A 14286-nucleotide genomic window follows, 5' to 3' on the forward strand; every position below is an offset into this window, starting at 1 on the left:
GATGGCAAAATGTTAATACAAATTAAACCTAAGTCTGTCCTCATGAAAGTAACAAAAATTGAGGAAATAGTCTTCCAGTTTTTGAAATTATTATCCAATTTGGCAAAGAAGTCACTCACTTCATTGATGAACAAATGACGCTCCAGAATATACTTTCTTTTCTTTTTTTAAAAAATTTTATTCATTTATTTATGAGAGAGAGAGTGAGAGACAGCATGAGCTGGGGGGAGAAGGAAAAGCAGGCTCCCCACTGAGCAGGGAGCCCAATACGGGGCTCAATCCTAGGACTCCAGGATCCTGACCTGAGCTAAAGGCAGTTGCTTACCAACTAAGCTACCCAGGCGCCTCTCCAGACTATATTTTCATTGTTTGACTTTCCTCTTACTTGTCAACCAACACTCATGGAGCCACACTTAGGGAATTAATTGTGTTGAACTAAGGGAACTGAGTAAGGTTGAACATGAATCAGCACACCGCAGCTCACATACATGCGTACTCTCACACACACAGTCACACAGGTGGTTTAAATACCATTCCCTATCACTGATGGGGCTTTCTCAGTCTTTTTTAAGTTTGCATTGTAAACTTGCATTGATGGATAGACTATGATCTTTTGCTGTTATGAAACAATGCTGCTGTGAATCACCTATGAATCATCTGTAAATGCACTTGTAATTTCAATAGATATTGCCAAATTGCTGTCTGTGAAAAGTTTCATCAATGGATACTTCTACCAGCAATATATGAGAATGTCTGCTTTCCCACATCCTCAGCATATGGTATGTGTTTTGTGTCTTGCCATATCATCATTGTTAAGATTTTAAAAAATTCAATTTCAGCTAATAGAATGCATTAATTTCTGCACTGAGTAATTATTAAATCCAACTTTAAATGATAGCCTCAAGGTGATTTGTTTGAGAGAAGGTAACATTTATTCCTGGAGATACAATGTAGGAAGCCATCTTCTTCAGGAAAAAACTGATCATGCCAGGAACATAATAACAGGAGATTAAGAAGAAATATTTGCAGATAGCTTATCTTGGGAGTAGAAGAACACAGCGCTGTTTTCAAAAATTCTGCTGAAAATGGAATAGGTTGGATAAACCTTAGTATGTTGGCTCTCCTACTTCAAAAGCAATAAGGGAGCATTTTTCCAGTGGACACTGGAATGAGTGACAGAGAAGGGTCAGTTTACAAAAGAAATGTCCATATGAATGAAGTGATTGCATGGTAGTGGTTGACCATCCTGTTCCAGAGTCTCCTGGGCTCCAGGCTACAAAGCTTCTCTGGAAGGTGGAGGATAGATCCAGGAAAAGGCAGAAGTCTTTCTAGTAGGGTGTGCTTAGACCTAAGGGATTTGAGCAGGGTCTCCACTTATCTGCATGTCATTACAAGCTGAAGTTTGAGCTAGAAACTGCATTCATACAATTTAACTCCCCCTGGCATCTCTACCTTGCCCACTCTCTTTTTAACATCAAAGAGATAAAAGTCTTCTGTACCTAGAAGTGATGGAGTCTCAGTCCTTGAGATGGGACTGGAAGAAAGTGCATAAAGATTCAAACCTGGCTGGCCACATTTCCTTAACCATGTTGCTTACGGGCTGTCATCGATCTCTTCATGAGCAGGTGCGAGCAACCGATACCAAAAATATCTGTCTGTCCCCTAAGTTCACTGGAGTCGGACTCCGTTCCTAACTCCCAGGTCACTGCTGAAGGGCTCTGCAACATAAGGAAGTGACCTGACTTTTTGACCTTCAGTTTCCTCATCTATAAAATAGAAATAATAATAGTTTCAACTTCAGAGGGCTATTTTGAGGAAATGAAATAATCCCCACATGATATATATGCCAGGTCTCCATACAGATCATTCATTTTTATGAAGATACATATTGTAAATTGTACATGCCCTCGAACAGTGGAAATTCGGTCACTCACAAGAGAGATTTGGCTATTGCTCTTATGAAACCCTGAGCCGAAGAACTCTACTAGCTAATCCTACACAAAGATCGTTGCTGAAGTAGATCTTGACTGAGTAGAGCAGGTGAAAGAAAGACAGTGCTCTTCTCGATCAGCATCATGAGCTTTATTTCTGTCTGGGTTAGCTATGCGATGTATTTGAGTTGATCCAGGCTTAGTTTTAAGTAACCATTTATTTTGCAAAACAAAATTAGAGCTTATGTGTATCTGCTATAATACACATCCAGGCCTTATTTCATCTCCTTGGGGGAAGAAATGTACTAAATGATACCCTGTTGTCTTAGAAGAGTTTATACAATTGAGTAGGCCCTTTTATTTGCAAAGGGTAGATTAGACATCCTGGTTCTTTCTGGTGATTATGCACTGGAATCTAGCTGACCTGGAAGTTGGTCATGCATAAGAAACCGTGGAACAGCTTTCTTTTGGCCACAGTTTAATTATATAGAGAGAGTGAAAAAGAGTTCTGCCATGAAAACCTAAATATGGCCTAGAATACATTTTATTCATGGCAGAGCTATTCTCTCTCTCTCTCTGTCTCTCCCATTTTAAGTAATAAAATAACTGGACCTGATTAGAAGACTGATCTTTGAAAAACGGGTTCCGTGGAAATGGAGAACTACTTGTATTGAGGATGTAATTATCTGCAAGGCGCAGTGCTGGTGGTGTGACTACTCAGCCACAAAGGGTGATGTCACTGTTCTCCAGAAGTCACCATCTAAGGGAACAGACAGATGAGGGCAGAGCAGACAGTTAGAGAATGTGGTAAGTGCTACATTAGCAGTCGGCAAAAACTGTCTTGGGAACCAGGAGGGGGCCACTAATGCTCCCGGGGCAACAGGGAGGAAGGGATTAAGGAAATGACTCTTGAACTGGATCTCAGAGGAACTGTTAAGACTTTTGGAGGTGGAGAGTACAGAGATACAGAAAGCGCCTGAGTAAGGGCAGAGGAACATCATGGTGGGAGGCAAAGCTCAGAAGATCCCTAAGACCAGGTTAGGAATGGCTTGGCTGTCCTCCTAGGGTGCGTGGGCTTTATCCTAAAGGCAATGGCAAAAATCAAAGATTTGAGAATTCTTAGTTGGGGCAGTGACCTGAACAGGTTTGGTTTGGCGAAGGTTGTTGCAAATGTGCTCACCTAGAATGGGGAAGCTGGGAGACACGGGTGCCTGGGGCGCTTGTGGGCAGAGAAAAGGCCAGAATGTTCGCTTGGGAGAGCATCTCAGGGGAGATATGGAAGAGAGACAAGTGAAGTAGGCTCATAAGAAGTGATCTTCAGAAGAAAGAGAATCCCAAGACAAGCATAAGGAAGCAAAGAAAGAGTAGGGCAAGAAAGAGGAGTTGATCAGCTGTGTCCCCTGCAGTGCACAGTTCCAGAGGGGAGGAAACAAAAAGGAATCTAGTGGATGGGCAACAAGCCTATTTTTAGTGGCCTTTTGAGACCAGTTTCAGTAGAATAAACGAAGGGGAAACCAGATACCGTGTCAGACATGGAAAAATATTTATAACGTACAGGAAATTTAAAGATAGGAGCAATGTTGCCTCCCTCAAGGAGGGTAGTCTTTAAGAGCGACTGACGGAAATCATGAGAAATAGGAGTCAAAACGTCTAATGCCAAAAACCAGACAGACGAAAAACATTTGCAGAATGATGTCATCCTGCCTCCTCGGATGATATCACTTTGTTCCTCAGCTGTCTCACCCAGACTGTGTGAGTCAACATCTATATTTGGGCATAAGGAGAACTACCTTTTGTGCTATGTGCCAATTCAGAAGTCTGTTTGTGCTAGTCTGGGTTAGCTCTGCCAACTTATTTTAGGCTTATGACCTCACCAGCAGCCCATGGTCGTTAGTCTGTTTCAGATCTCACAGCTCGAGTTTGAGCACACTGACTTTTGTGCCATGCCATCTCGACTCGGTGTTCTTCCCCTTTGCATTTGGAAGATGCTAGGTTACATTTACAAATCCAACCATAGCTGATATCTTTTTTTTTTTTAAGATTTATTTATTTATTTATTTGACAGACAGAGATCACAAGTAGGCAGAGAGGAAGGCAGAGAGAGACAGAGAAGCAGGCTCCCTGCTGAACAGAGAACCTGATGTGGGACTCAATCCCAGGACCCTGAGATCATGACCTGAGCTGAAGGCAGAGGCCTTAACCCACTGAGCCACCCAGGCGCCCCTCGTAGCTGATACCTAACAGGTGAAAGTGGAAATGTCAGAAGCAACCATAAGTAGACCCAAGAGATTATATAGATTATGGGGCGTGACTAGACTAATCATAGTAAGGGCATCAAAGAGTTAAGTGCCAGACAGTTTTCACTGATTGTTTCCAGTTCTCACTGTAGCCCCAAAATGTAGCTGTTGTTTTCAGCAGGGAAAAAAAAAAAAAAGCTCAAGTAAATTGCCTAGGTTCACCCAGGCAGAAAACGGATGAGTAGGGACACAAAGCCAGACCTGATCCCAAACTCATGGACTCTTGCCACACAATGCTGGCTTCAAAATATCGTGGTGTCCATAGCTGCAAAGGAAAAGTGAACCAAGTCGTATCCGGTGTGTTCACAAGTGATGGCTTAGACATTCATTTCTAGAAGCTTTTATAACATAGATGCAAATTACTCACCTAGCTTTTATTCAGAGATAATATTGCAAATGATGCATGTTGACCAAACTTAATAATGAGTGGCTGTCTTCAATGGGAGATACAAGGAGAAGGCAAAAAGGAAAGAAGACAGGACTATGTCCATGGGGAAATTCAAAATTAAAGAAAAGCTGGAGATGGGATCTTATAAGATCTCAAAGAGTTGTAACTTTTCTGAACTATAGTGATTCTTTTTTTGGTTAAATTATAATGAGATCATTTTTCAGAATTTTATCTCTTTTATATGAAACTTATTCCTAAGACCAACAAACAAATGTGCAATCTTTATTTAGGAAAGAAGAGGAAACTAACAATTAATGTCTATCCTACTGCCTGATATATGGTAGTTGCTCAATAAATGGGAATGAATGAATGAATGAATGAATGAATGTCTACATTATTCAACAAACTGTGCTATGTGTTTTTATGCAGTGGTATAGGGTTTTCAACAGGAGTAAAGGAAAAGGACATTGAGGGATTGACCTGGGTGTTTTTCAGGTTGGAATGAGTAAGTTAGCATATGAAATGTGATACTATGATGGGGCTATTTCTGAATGAAGCAAGTCAATCAAAGAAATTATTTTGGGGAAGTCATCAGTGGACATCAATATCTTGTAGATTTGTTGGGTCTAATGATTCCATGGAACAGTGAAGGGGAAACTATGGGAGGGGAGCAAGAAGTATGTTGCTTCTGAATGCCAGCATCTGGCACAGAGCCTGGCATGTGGGAGGCAGTCAACAAACATTTGTTGTACTATCAATCACTTTATAATCAATGCAAGTTGTGTGTTGTCAACTCAGCATTATGGGGTCACAGTTTCCTTTATATCCAAATGACATTCTTCAAATTCTCATCCTCCTTGATGCCAGTGGAATTCTCAAGAACAGAGGCCAGTCTCCTGTTGCTCAGCCTTTTATCACTAATATGAATATGGTACTTGGCACATGGCAGGTGCTGGATGAATGTTGTCGGGTGAGTGAATGAAGGCTGCATCATTAAAGATTCTGTCTCCAAGTATTTCTGGGGACAGCCAGCTGGTCCTGGTTTTTATTGTCATCTCAGATGGAGACTGCCAATTAATCTTGGCCGTGTAACAATCGCTTCGCCGGGCTGCCGTGATCTCTTCACTCTTTTTTGCTTAATGAGGGACCCATTTTCTGAAGCCCTTCCTAGGAGCATTTAGTGGCTTAACAAATTTAACTTAACTCTTAAGGATAACATAAGGGATTGATAACACTGGGCACAAACTAAAAATCGTATGGTAAACAATATTGCTTCTAGATTCCACAGGCCATGCCTCTCAAGAGGTCCCCACTCTTCAGCCCCATCAAGTTGCTGGGATGTATTTCCTCCCACTAATTAGAGTTCTAGTTTGTTCTGTCTCTTGTGGGTTGAATAGTGTTCCCCTGCAAATTCCTGTCTACCCAGAATGTTTGAAGGTGACATTATCTGGAAGGGGGTTTTGCAGATATAATCAAGTTATAGTGGGGTCACACTGGATTAAGGTAGGTCCTAAATCCAATGACTAGTGTCTTTATATAAAGACGGAAATTTGCACACAGAGACTGAGAGGAGATACAGGAAGGAAAATCATGTGAAGAGAGAAAAGCTGTGCTCTCACAAAACAAGCAACATCAAGGATTGCTAGCAGACCACCAGAAGCTGTGAGGAGGCAAGAAGTACGTTTCCCTAGAGCCTTCAGAGGGAACGTGGCCACCAGCAGCTTGATCTTGGACTTGGAGCCTCCAGAACTGCAACAGAATACGTTTCTGTTGTTTCAAGCCACCAGGTGTGTAGTGATTTGTTATGGCCGCCTGAGGCAACTAATCTGCTGTGCCCGCTTTCTGAAACCCAGGGCTCTGACATCTCTGCTGGCTCCAATCAGAGGAAACGAGAGAAAAAAAAAAAAACCCAATTCACATCAAAAGAATCCCCCTCAGATTATTTCCTATTCCTACTGCCACTGAAGAAGGCTGTTAGCATATTACAGAGCTTGTCAGACCAAGCCCAGAGCAAGAGGGGTGGCTCATCTTTGTAGACTCCCTACTCTAGGAGGCTTCTCTTGGCATCACACCAGAAGTGTCTGCCCAGCCTCTCTAGCACATTACTGGGTTATGTGTTCTTTGTAGCAATACCTGAAATTATCTTGTTCACTGATTTTTTTAAGTGACAGAATCACCCCCCCCCCCTAAAATTTAAAGTCCATGAGAGCAGACCTTATCTCTTTGGTTCCTGGCTAAAACTAAAGTTCCCAGAACGATGCCCAAAACATAGCAAACATTCAAAAAAAAGTACTGACTGACTGAATGAGTAATGTTGCCAAACACATAACTTAGAGTGGAGATGTTCACTCAAAAGGGAGAGACTCTACATCTCTCCTAGAAGGAGGTAATAATAATCGGAGTGGGGAGTGTTTATGGTCATAGGGCTAGGAAAGGAAGACTAGGAAAGATTGCTCACTGCAGACATAGGAATAGGGCTGATTATGAAGAATCTCATTCCTCCTGAAAGGGAAGAGTAGACCAGCAGATATCCAAACTTGTCTTGGCTTTAAGACAAGAAGATGTTTAGTTCAAAGCTTATCGTTCTCTAATGTAGCAGGCAAAGCTGTTGAATGATGTAGTAAATATAGAAAAATAATTACAATTAATTATTGACATTCAGATCTGATATGATATTGAATTTACTAACTCTTGTCCAGGATTATTTCTTCTTCTTTTGCAGGTCAGAATTTTCAAAGCAATTCTGAATGGAAGGAAGTTTTGATCCTACTCAGGTCTTATAGCGTGTTAGAGTCTGTAGGCCAGAGTGCTTGAAAAAGTCAGAAGCAGGATGGTTGGCACTCCTGGTTGACATGACTGGGTGAATTAGGCAGATTACTTTTCATAAAGTCTGTTCACTCAGAAAACACAGCCAGTATCCACCAGTCCTGAATAAGATACATATAAGATACATATCTGACATACAAGCTCTCGCATGCCTTTATATTTCTCTCTGATAATTTCTTGCTTGTTGCACCAAAAGTCATCATGATATGTTTTTGGGTAAGACTTTTGAAAAAGTGTATCTTCTAGTAAAAAATGATTATTGTGTTGCTGAAAAGTGGGAAATAACATACGTCAAATATATGCATTTTCCCACAGCATTTGATAATGAGAAATCATTCTAACTAATCACTTAGCCATATTATAAAAAATTGAACAAGGGAAAATCAAGGTACACAAAGTTGAAAGAAAGCGGTATGATTGACAAAGGAGGAAAGGTCACAGATACTCTGGTTTTAGTCAACAGAACTACCTCGTTTGTTACCTAATGATGATTAACAAACCATCCTAAAACTTTGCAGCTGAGAGCGATTACTTTCATTTCTTTGTTTAGGATTGTGTGATTTGGTCAGAACTTGCTAGGCACAGCTCATCTCTGTTTCATCTGACATCATCTGGGTGGCTCAGCTGCTACTGGAGGATGGGGGACCCACTTTCAAGGTAGTTCATTCCCATGGCTGGTGAGTTGGTAACCAAATGGTGTGTGTGTGTGCGGGGGGAGTGTGTGTGGTGGAGTGGAGGAACATAAAGTTAGGTTGTTGAATTAGAGCACTGGGAAGCTAATGGAGAGTGGATTTGAAGGGAATAATGCTAGAGGCAGGGAGGAAAAGCTGGAGGCTTATGGAGTGGTCCAGATAAGAGATGAGAAAATGAGCCCAGACAAAGGATCATTGTTTGGAAAGGAAAGGACAGATTAAAGAGATATTTAGGATAGATATTGTCATGATATCTAGAGTGTTTGATTATGTGAAATGCACAAAAGGAAAGGATATTGGATTATAAATTAAATGATCTTCCCTCCTCTACACTTCTTCCCAGGTCAGACCTCGGGTTTAGTTGTGTTTAGAATCTAGATAAGGGACAAAGGAGAAATAAGGCCATGACAGCCAGAGCAATGTGGTAAATCTACACAGTGCCCAAAAATGAGAGAGATAAGGGGAGGATGAGTTTTTAAGAAGAAATGGTGTCAAGGAAATGCAGGTGACTTTAGAGAGAGTAAAAAGCGTGGTTAGAGTGGACAGCAGCAGTGAGGCCTCAGGCAGCGGTCTGTTATGTGAGTCCGTAAGGATGGACTGGGAAAACACGTAGTTTGGCTGGGTATTGATTCCCTTGAGTTGGTGTTCTTTGAGAGAACCCTAAAGGGGGTTGAGTTGCTTTTTCATTATTTGAGAAGAAATAATGAAACAGCAATACCAACTATACTAATATAACAAACTAACAATAATTAGTCTTGTCAGACCAATGTTTCTTGGGCTAGGATTGTATGTTTGAATTCAACCATGGATGGCTTGACATTTTGCAGCTTATAATTCACTGAAGGGGTGTGCAAGGGAACCAAGGAAGTATCTCGGGTGTTCAGCTTAGATCCTTAGGTCGTGTCACCAACAGAGAATGGTAGAGAAGCATGTAGGGGGGGAAGATGGGGATCTGTTCACCTGCAGTGTCTGCGGAGATAGGTTTCAAGGAATATTGAACAGACAGATTTGTGAGTCTGAGGTCTTTGACGGAGGTATGTGTTTGGGAGACTTAGCATTTAGGTGGCTGTTACAACTAGGAAAGAGTGTAACTAGACCCGCCAGGGAACACACAGAGAGCAAAAAGAGAAGAGAGCTGCTGCACAAATGGGATAACACCAAGACTTACAGAGTGGGCAGTGGAAGAGTTGCTTAGGAAGGTGGCCAAGAAGAGTGAGTTAGAAAGGTTTAAGGAGCATCAGGAAGGTACAGTGTCACCTAAGTCAAGGGTTGGGAATTTCAGGAAGGAAGAAGTAATCCGTGGCATTACATTCAGCAGAAAGAGTCACTAAAATAAGGACAAAAAGCCATCACTGGATTTCTCAATAGAAGTTAACTGATCGCTCTGGTAAGCCATGTTTCAGTGAAATGGCTGGGATGGAGCTTCGCTGTAACTGTGAACCAAGTGGGAGGTGCGGAAGGGAGGACTTCCGGCAGGTGTAGACAACTTTCAAAAGTCTGGGTGGGTGGAGGAGGAGAGAGATGGCAGAAGAGATAGGGAGGGTAGAGGGCCAAAGGAAGATTTTGGGGTGTTAATGCAGTTTTGATAGAAAAAGAATGTTTTCTCCTCCATTTTGAGCAAAGAAGCTCAAGCTGCCCTACCTAAGACTCTTTTTGCCTTTTTTTTTTTTTTTCTATTAAAAATCTCTTTTGGTGAACTAAACAACAACAAACACACAAAATGGTCTTTCATTGGATCACATTGGATGCGTGAAAAAGGCAAATGTTCTGATTGCGTTCTATTATATTTTATTTGGAACGATGTGCAGAGATCGGAATACTAATTTAACAAGACTTTATCTGTAGAACGCTGAAGTTAGATGCCTGTCTTCATGTTTCTGAGAATTTGTTTTCCTGTTTATAAATATTGAGGATGCTTATTGGAAATACACACACACACACACACACACACACACCCCAGAAAAGAAGTAAAGAGGAAAAATCTGCTTTTTAAGAATTGCCTATATAGGGGCGCCCGAGTGGCTCAGTGGGTTAAAGCCTCTGCCTTCAGCTCAGGTCATGATCCCAGAATCCTGGGATCAAGCCCTGCATCAGGCTCTCTGCTCAGCAGGGAGCCTGCTTCCTCCCCTCTCTCTGCCTGCCTCTCTGCCTACTTGTGATCTCTGTCTGTCAAATAAATAAATAAATAAATAAATAATTGCCTATATATGTGAAACTCTACCAGAAATTCCTAGGCAGAAATCCCAGTTGTCTGTTCAGGAAAGGTGGATTCCTTATGGTCCAGTATGTCTTTATAACTATTGGAGTCTTTCTCTTTGTTCCTGTGTCTTAGTTTTTAATTTAAGAAGTTAATACTCAGAATGGGTTTAAGTTTGGTGGGAATGTAAACTGTTATAAGCTTTCTATATTAGAACCTTTATTTATTTAAGTAAACTCTGCCCCCAACATGGGGCTCAAACTCATAGCCCCAAGATCAAGAGTCACATGCTCTACTGACTGAGCCAACTAAGCACCCCCATGTCAGAACCTTTAAAATCACTATCTCCTAACCCAGTAATTCTAATTCTAAGTATTTAGTGAAATAATTATAAGTTTTCACAGACATTTAAGTACAAGACTCTTTACTGAGTCTTGAAAAAATAATCTAAATATCCAATAATGTAAAATCCTTAGTAAGTATGGTAAATCCATATGATACAGCCAATAAACTCAGATTTTTCAAGAATATTTTAATAGTTTGGGAGAATGTGATATAATAAAAATTCAGGCTGTAGTTTTTCAGAATTATCTGAATTTAAAAAAACATGTATTTGTGTGTGTAAATTGTCTGGAAATAAAGTACATTTAAAAAGGCAGTAAGGAGGTGCCTAGGTGGCTCAGTCATTAAACATGTGCTTTCAGCCCAGGTCATAATCCCAGAGTCCTAGGGTCCTGGGATCAAGTCCCACATCAGGCTCCCTGTTCAGTGGAGAGCCTGCTTCTCCCTCTCCCTCTGCTGCTTGTGTACGCTCTCTCTCTGTCAAATGGATAAATAAAATCTTTATAAAAAATAAAAATAGGGACGCCTGGGTGGCTCAGTGGGTTAAGCCACTGTCTTCGGCTTGGGTCATGATCCCAGGGTCCTGGGATCGAGCCCCAAATCGGGCTCTCTGCTCAGCAGGGAGCCTGCTTCCTCCTCTCTCTCTGCCTGCCTCTCTGCCTGCTTGTCATCTCTCTCTGTCAAATAAATAAATAAAATCTTAAAAATAAAATAAAAAAATAAAAAATAAAACTATTAAGATGTTAATAGTTCTATATCCAGGTAGTTCTCTTACGGGTAATTTATATTTTTTTCTTGTTCATTTTTCTACATTATTAAATTTTCTAAGATGACCAGGCAGTATTTTTAACAATCAGAATAATTTAATGATAAATATGACATTGTATCTGCTGTTTGATTTGTAAATTCTCTTGACTATGAGCCCAAACCCATTACATTCTGACTCAATGTCACTCAAAGGTTATTGAAGCTCTCTAAAAACCCTCAGAGATCTGAAACGATACAATGTTGTTCTGTGAAGACTGTTTTCCTTGGGAAGAAATCAAGCACTATTCCCAGTTTTTGTTTTGTTTTGTTTGTTTTTTGACCAGCAGCCTTTACAAGGGATGACTCTTGGAAATTTAGATTGTCCTGTTAGAAAATGGTAGACTACTGGGGCACCTGGGTGACACAGTTGGTGAAGCCAGGGGCTCTTGGTTTCAGCTCAGGTTGTGATCTCAGGGTCACAAGATCCGGCGCAGCATTGAGCTCCACGCTCAGTGCGGAGTCTGCCTGAGATTCTCTCTCCCTCTCCCCGCCCCTCCCTCTTGTGTTCTCTTTTTCTCTAAAAGAAAGAAATATATCTTTTTAAAAAATGGTAGAGTACTGGTATTTCAATTAGTTATGCAATGGGTGACTAAAACTGAATTATTATGGTGTATGTTTGCATTTGCCCCAGAGCTGGTGATAAATCAGGTACAGTGGTAACTTGTTATTGCTAATGCTGACATTTTTTCCTTTTGCAGGTGGACTGTTCATGAGTGTGGATGTCTGCAAAAATGGCGTGACTTTCCTTAGAATCAGAGCCACACCCTATGTCTGATTCCTTTCTTTAACCTTTTAAATTTGTGGAGAAATTTTTGTGCACGGCTTTATTTTATTTAGAAATCTAGAATGAGAAAGTGTTTGTCTCCATTCTGAGATATGGATGTATGTGGGTGGACAGGTGGATGTTTCTTGTTTCCGAGTCACACCATCTAGGAGGAAATAAGAGATGAATTTTGTTGGAGTGCCATTAGGCACTGGGCACAGTGCTGGCTGCCATTCTTTCATCTGCAATGTGCCTGGGACCCCATCTCCTTTGGCAGAAATGTGGCTGTCCTCACCCTTGAAGAATGCCAACTCAAAGCAGTGGAAGTCGCTTTGATTCAACCTGCCTTTTAATAGTAAGGGGTCAGGTCCTGACCTTCGGGAAACATGGTCTTCTAGGAACTATGTTAGAAAGTACAGCCAACTTCAGCCTGTGGTCACGTCTTAGCTTTTTCTCACAGATGATCCTACCCCTGAGGATGTCCGGGGTTTTCACCACCTCATCATTTCTAGACGTCACCAGATCCTCGCCCAGTTGTGGCCACTCCTGCCACACCATCCTGTTTGCAGTCACGTCCTACTGCTGCTGTAACAAATGACCACAAATTTGACAGCTTAAAAATGAGACAGGACACCTGAGTGGCACAGTCGGTTAGGTGTCCAACTCTTATTTTCAGCTCAGGTTGTGATCTCAAGGTTGTGAGATCAAGTCCCAGGTCAGGCCCCACCCTCAATGTGGAATCTGCTTGTGACTCTCTCTCCCTCTCTGTCTTCTCCCTCTGTCCCTTCCCCCCATGCTGTCTCTCTCTCTCTCTTTCTCAAATAAAGAAATAAATATTTAAAGAGAGAGAGAGAGATTTTTTTCTCTTACAGTTCTGAAGGCGAGAAATTCCAGCATTGCCTTTATTGGGCTAAGTCATGTTGTTTGCAGGGGGCTGCTTCCTTCTGAAGGCTGTAGGGAAGAATCTGTTTCCTTGCTTTTTCTAGCTTCTAACACTGTATTTCTTGCATTCTTGCTCCGTGGACTTTTCTTTCATTTTCAAAGCCAGCAGCATAGCATGTTCAAATCTCACTCTCTCTACTTCCATCTTCTCATTACTTTCTCTCTTAGAAGAATCTTGGTCATTGCCTTGGGCCCACTTGGATAATCCAGGACCATCTTCCCATCTCAAGATGCCCAACTTAATCACATCAGCAAAATCCCTTTTGCTATCTACTATAATGGTCACAGGTTCCAGACATCAGGTCATGGACATCCTAATGTCCATGGGAGCGGGGAGTGGGGAGCTGGAGGGCAGGGGCCAGCATCCAGCCTACCGTACCACTAGATGCTGGCCAGCTGCTACATTTTCAGGTGCCCTAAATTCAACACACTGGTTCTTCTCAAGAGGGCTTTGTACTATCTTAACACATACAGGAGGTGGCATTTTTCTCTTACAGTAATAGGGCATGAGAGCTGGAAGTAGAACAGTCTAGCAGGATCTAAGGTCACACAGTCTGGATTTTGATCCTGGTTTCTGTCCCTCAACCACTCACAAGCTATGGGATCCCAGGATAGTTCCTTGACCTCTCTAAATCTCAGTGACGTCATCTGTAAAATGACATCTATCTGCCAGAGTTGTTGTGAAGGGTAAATGAGACAATGCTTGTCAAGTGATTCGTGTGGTGCCTAGCATACAGAAAAATATTTGATAATTATTAGTTCTTATTGGTATTATTGGTCTATCCACCTTACTTTACAGAGAAAAACCAGAGGCTTAGAAATATGAAGTGATTTATCTTTGCCTCACACTCTGGACCTCAGAATCTACAGACAAGGATAAAACAGTGAGGTGCAGGAGTTATTTGGACCCCACTGAGATCTCCCCTTCCTCTACCTGCCCAAACGCTGCCACTGTTACCTTGCTGGTGCCATCCTCTACACCATTCCAGAACATTCCACACATTCCACATGTGGTGCCCCCATTTTTCTTTCAATGCTTCCCTTCTGCAGAATGGCTAACATTGGTTTGTCCTTCTCCTCTCCCTACAGGCCCACAAACCT

This window comes from Mustela putorius, unplaced genomic scaffold, assembly GCF_011764305.1.
Source record: "Mustela putorius furo isolate JIRA1106 unplaced genomic scaffold, ASM1176430v1.1 tig00537227_pilon_pilon_pilon, whole genome shotgun sequence".
Lineage (NCBI taxonomy): Eukaryota > Metazoa > Chordata > Mammalia > Carnivora > Mustelidae > Mustela > Mustela putorius.